The sequence below is a fragment of the Fukomys damarensis genome, unplaced genomic scaffold, assembly GCF_012274545.1.
Source record: "Fukomys damarensis isolate Sample0158 unplaced genomic scaffold, DMR_v1.0_HiC HiC_scaffold_2, whole genome shotgun sequence".
Lineage (NCBI taxonomy): Eukaryota > Metazoa > Chordata > Mammalia > Rodentia > Bathyergidae > Fukomys > Fukomys damarensis.
This window is the reverse complement of record NW_022900914.1, coordinates 45,248,892-45,254,812: the sequence shown is the minus strand read 5'-3', so window position 1 is coordinate 45,254,812 and position 5,921 is coordinate 45,248,892. Positions and strand designations below refer to the sequence as shown.

The following is a 5,921-nucleotide window of genomic DNA, read 5'->3' as shown; positions in this document are numbered from 1 at the left end:
CCTGTGCTTTGAGTTCAGGGTGTCCTGGTGGTTCACTATCAGCCTTTTCATCCTCATTTGCCCTACTGTTTGCCATTGGTGAACTGGAAGTCTCTCCTTGTGTCTTGTTTAAGTGTTTTCTCATTTTAATTTTTGTTGTCGGACTGTCCTTGGTTTAATCTCTGGATTATCACCCAAATCTTCCTGATATAGTTGCACCCTAGCTGCTGTGTCTCTAACGACCCACAGACATTCTCATCAAATCAACGGCAATGCTTTACCCCAACTGATACAATGAGCAACACATTAAGATCAAGCACAACTTGGATACTGACCACCTGTGGTAGTCACTAGTCTCTCACCCTTAAATCATTTGAATTAAATTGAAATCAAGAAGCAGTCCAGAACATGTCTGCAGTGAACAAACTTTTCAATATAGTATATTTACCATTTAATGGCTCAGACAGAGTGAGGATGCAAGACCCCTGATCTTAGTTAGCTGATTGCTGAACCCCATGACGCTGACTGACCTCGGGCTGCAAGGCCCAGAGTGAGTTCCTCATCCTTCTGAATGGTTGAACTCCACAACGTTCTATTACAGGTTTCCCACGCCCTTTCTTTAAAGATTTTCAAAGTTGGGAACTCAGAAAAATACCCTTGATGACCACCTCTGTCTTTGCAGAGTGGGTCCAAAGACTTTCACAGTCAGGAGATCTGAGAGTGCGGCGCCCACGCGGCTACCTTCCCGGCACTTGAGCGATGGCTGCTGGGTTGGGAGCAGGTGTGGTTCTCCTTCCCACAGTGGATCGGGGCCCGCCTACCTCCCGGCGCTTGAGCGATGGCGGCTGGGTTGGGAGCAGGCGTGGTTCTCCTTCCTGCCGTGGATCAGGGCCGGTCTACCTTCCCGGTGCTTGAGCGATGGCTGCTCTATTAGGATTTGTGGACTCATTTATAGTTTGTTTTAACATCTAATACTTGAAGGGCAATAAAAAGAGATGTCTAGGAAAGAAGTAAAAGGTATGCATTCTGTTGTGGGGGAATGGGTGGAGGGTACCTCCTTTTATAGACATGATAGAGCTCCCAAAGGTGTATGAGCACCAGAGGCCATCCTAGCTGTACTGAGAAGAACTGGGTCCTAGTCTCCTATGTACCCTGGAGGAGTGAGAAGCTGAGCTTCAGCTGTTAGTTAGGATGTTGTTCTATCTGAGGTAAAGTGAAAGGAGAGGGAGGTGAGGACCAGGAGAGAAAAGGAACAGTACAAAACAGGACTTACATCTGTCTATGTACAGCAGGGGATTGTTGAAGGTGATTGGGCTGTAAGACCTGGGAGAGTAGCAGAAATACCATATAGAGTATTTATGGAATTATAGTTAAGGAAAAATAATTGTTTCATAAGGAAGAGAATGAGATAGACATTGAAAAGTTCATAGTGTCCGTTCTCCTCCTGCCCACATACTGGAAATCAGACTAGAATCTTTCACGTGAGCTATACCTTCAGCCCTTGAAGTTCATGGTTTTAAAAAGCTTTTTTGTCTCTAATTATGTGCATAACAGTTTTATAATATAAACAAGATAGCTGTTACTTTTTTGTTTGTAAGATGAGGCAATCATGGCACTATAGTTTGAATGTCTTGTCAATTTTATATTGCTAGTTACTCATGGAGCTGGACATGTAGCCTTCATGTCTGGACATGTAGTCTTCATGTGTTCAGTGGTGCTCCCAAGTGCTCTCTATTCTTGCCTGCAGGCATACTTGCTATTTCTGGAAGTTATGGCCTGTACATTTACAGAATTAGGCTCCTCTCAAAAGCGTTATCAATTCAGACCTTGGGTGACTTCTTCTATTCCTACCTAACCTGAATTCCCTCAGCTGCCAGGGAATTTGCTAGGATTAATTTTGGGAACCTCCCTGTCATTCTTCTGCATGCAGTACAATTCTCTCTGGTATTCTGTCATTTTTATATGGTATATGAACCTGATCCATCTTTGAACTGTTTCTTTTCTTCCCAAACAAACCTTTGTAGTGCATGGTAAGGTCTATGGGTAGAGTTTTGCCACCAGGCAGTGTAGTGCAGGAATAGCAAGAAAGCCGGTCTGGATGGCACAGTCAGAGTGAATGGAAGCAGTGGGAGATTCATTCAGAGTGAAGCAGGCAACAGGTCATGGAGGACTTGAAAGACATAAAAAGGAGTTTGGATTGGATTCTAAGTTATTTGGGAAGCCAGTGACACTTTTTATCATTTTATTTTCTATTTTTCTGACTTAAAAATAGAAGCTCCCCTTACTGTTGAAATTTTAAAATGAGAATATAAAATCTCTCAAACAGATAAAAAGTAAAATGTATACTTTGACTTTATAGTATAATTAAATACGAAAAAGGATGGGGAGATGAAGAGAGCAAACTTATGGAGGATGAGAAAGCACAGGAAGACCATGCCCACTAGGATGTACATGTCTTTCTCCACAGCTAGAACCTCACCTGTGTGAGTCTAGAGCCCTGGTAGCTACTCAGGGCCTGACCAGGACATTCACCTACTGGGTGCTCAGGAAATGCTAGTTAAGTGAGTGAATAAATGTTGAATAAGAATTTTTCCAGATAAAACACTAGGGACAGAAAAGGGGGAAAAAAAAAGTATAGAGTCCATTGGAGGGTTTCAAGGTCAGATTTATGTTTTTCAAGACCACTGTGCCTGTGTGTGGAGGGCAGACTCTAGGACAGTGACTGGGAACCTTTTAGAGATGTGTTCCCAAACTGCAACCCAAAACTTATTTATCACAGAGTGCCAACACTGCAGTTAAACCTGAGTACTGAGGTTTTAGTTTAGGAAAAATGACTTATCTGATGCTCTGCTGCTAAGGAGATGATGGGGCAGCTTGGTTCACCTGCTGACAGAGACAGCTCCTCATGCCCACTGTGGCATGCATGCCATAGTTTCATCACCACTGGTGTAGGAGGTCAAGAATACAAGAGAGGATCAGGAGGATGTTGCAGTCTTCATGGGAGTGATGCTGGTGCAGTAGAGATGGTTGTCAAAGATAGATGTGGAGCCAAGTGCAGTGTGCCTGGCCATGGCATTGGTGTCTCTGGCCTAGCCGGTGCACCCCTCCATCAGGAGATCATCAGACCACCCAGAGCTGTGGGTGTGGCAGGGTGAGGGGTGCGGAGGCCTGGCTAGCAGCAGTGGACGGAGGCCCTGCAGTGGGTGGCAGTGGTGGGAGCAGAATGTTCAGTCATGAAATGGGTGTGCACTGAGCATGTCCAGAGGGCAGCGTCTGCTCCCTCAAGCACTGGCAGAACGTGGATTTGGATGGCCCCCCACTGAAGCAGAGTCTACATCTGTCTCAGACTGCTCCGGAGATGGCAGCCAACCTCACAGTTCAGTCAGAATCTGGTTGTGCCAACATAGTGTCTACAGCCCCTTGCCAGGCAGAATCCCAGCAATACAAAGTTCAGTTTGGATGACTGTGGATTTTTTTTTACTGATTCTGATTCCCAGTACAGCCATTAAGTTATGCCTTGCCTATACCCATTGTTTGTCCACCTCCATCTCAGCCTGGTCCAGAGTAGCCCAAAGAGCACAGTGGAAAGTTTCTGTAGCCCCTTCCATGGAATGTTCCTGCAGAATGCAAGCCAGAAGGATGTTATTGAGCAGCTGCAGACCACTCAGACTAAACAGGACATCCTGTCCAATTTCAAGCTTCATGCATTCCTACATAACAAGTACGTTGTCCCGTCTCCAGAAAGATAGATACAACTGCCTGATCTGCTACATCCAGAGTGACAACAACATTGCCCTGTGCAGTGTCCTCACCTTATATATCCACCTGGATGTGCAGCCTGCCAAGAGAACAGATTACCATCTCTATGCCAGTGGTGGCTCCTCCCGCAGTGAGAGCAGTGGTCTGGAGCCCCCGGATGTACCCAGACCTATTCTGCAGAACGAGGCTGCATTGGAGGTTTTACAAGAGAGCATCAAATGCATCAAGGATGGCACCCCTCTCTTACCACCATCTGCTTCTATGCCTCCTACCACACTGAGTAGCTGCTAAACACTGCAGAAATTGCCCCCAATAGCAAGCTACTTGCTGCTGGGTTTGACAAATCCTGTATAAAACTCGAGTCTGCGGTCCAAGAAGTTGAAACCAGAGACTCACCTTGTAGACACATCACATATCCACTTGACTTGTGATACTCTGGAGGAAGAGGGAGATGAGGAGGACAGCCCAGGCACTGATATGAAGATCCTGTGGGAACACTGTGGACAAGTGTGCAACACACGTTTCCTCGTGGATAGCTCAGGGTTGCTCTCTTGTTCTGAGGACATATCCATCTGGTACTGGGATCTATGGAGTTTCGCCAACACTGCTGTACTAAGGACATGCCTACCCAGTGTGGGACCTGGCCATCAAGCCTGTACAGCCTGTACTTTGCAGTTGGGTCCCGCGACTGCACCACCAGGCTGTGTTCCTTCTATTGGACATACCCAGGGCACCTGTCAGATGTGGACTGTGTTAGATTCCACCCTAACTCTAACTACTTAGGCACAGGGTCGACTGACAAGATGTCCTGCTGTGGAGCGCCAAGCAGGGGAACTCAGTGAGGCTTTTCACAGGCCACCATGGCCCTGTGCTCTCTGGCTTTCTCTCCCAATGGGAAGTACTTGGCATCTGCTGGCGAGGACCATCAGTTAAAACTGTGGGACCTGTTCTCCAGGACCTTTTTTTAATGAGCTGAGAGGCCACACAGCCAGCATCACCAACCTCGCCTTCAGCCCTGACAGTGGCCTAGTGGCCTTTGCCTTCATGGACAATTCAGTGCACAACTGGGACTTCTGGAACACATACTGTAGCATACCTGCAGATGGCTTCTGCAGTGAGCTCATGGGTGTCTACACTGGGCAGATGAGCAGTGTCCTGAGCGTGCAGTTCATGGCCTGCAACCTGCTTCTTGTGACCAGGATCACACAGGAGAATCAGGAACATTGTTTCTTACCTTGACTGGAATGGACTGGGCTCTAGTGAGAGGCATCTGGCTATAGCATAGATATGGAAATGGTGAGCAAAATTTCTGACAGACTGTAAAAGAGCCCTCCCCTGATGCAGCGTCATTGTCATGGGACTCAGTCAGGGCTGGAGCATGGCTCAGTGCTTTCTCGAATTGAGGTGAGCACTGGGATGCTCTGAGGTCAGTGGCACATTCCCAGAGAACCCTTGGGACTCTGTGCAAGCACCTTCTCATTTGCGTCTTGTCCTTCTATGCTTACTAAGGGCAGTTGCCAAGTGCTCTCCACAGCACCCCTAGACACACTCAATTGGCCCACCCTTGAGGAGGAAATGGGCCCAGAACTGGAAAAGGGAGGGATAATTCTTTTCCTGAATGGTAGAACCAGGATTTTTTATTATTGTTATTATTATGATAATTATTGCAAAGAGGAAACCTAGTAGTGGCAGAGGGGAGCATCTCTCTTTTTATCTTCAGGTTTGACTCCTGGCACTGGCTGTGATACTTGGAATTCAGGGAATTCAGAGATTTTGGTGGCACAGGGTATCAGGAGAAAGGGAAATCTTGGGTGCATATTGAGCACACCAAAAAGCATGTTTATGGAAGTCGATGGGTGGGTTGACTGAGAACACTGGGCTCTTGCAGTATGGTGGAAAAGATTCTTTCTTGGCTGCACTTCTATCAATAATTCTCTTCCCTGAAAAGAAAGATTATGGTAGGAGGGGTGCAGCTTAGTGCTAGTGCATTTGCCTAGCATGTGGGAGGCCCTGGGTTTAATCCCCAGTGCCACTAAAAAGAAAGAAAAGAAAAAAAAAAGATTATGGTAGAGAATAATTTGAAGGGCTGGGAATATGTAGCTTAGTGACACAGCATCTGCCTGACATGCACAAGTTCAATTCCCAGTACCAAAAAAAAAAAAAAAAAAAAAAAATTTGGAATA

The 5,921-nt window shown here is 46.4% G+C and overlaps 1 protein-coding gene and 1 pseudogene across 2 annotated transcripts in view; both read left to right on the top strand.

Moving 5' to 3' along the window:
• Gfpt1 (glutamine--fructose-6-phosphate transaminase 1) overlaps nt 1-5,921 on the top strand; it is a 66,597-nt gene that overhangs the window by 44,709 nt on the left and 15,967 nt on the right. The window lies entirely within an intron of this gene.
• LOC104852231 lies at nt 3,213-4,977 on the top strand (annotated as a pseudogene).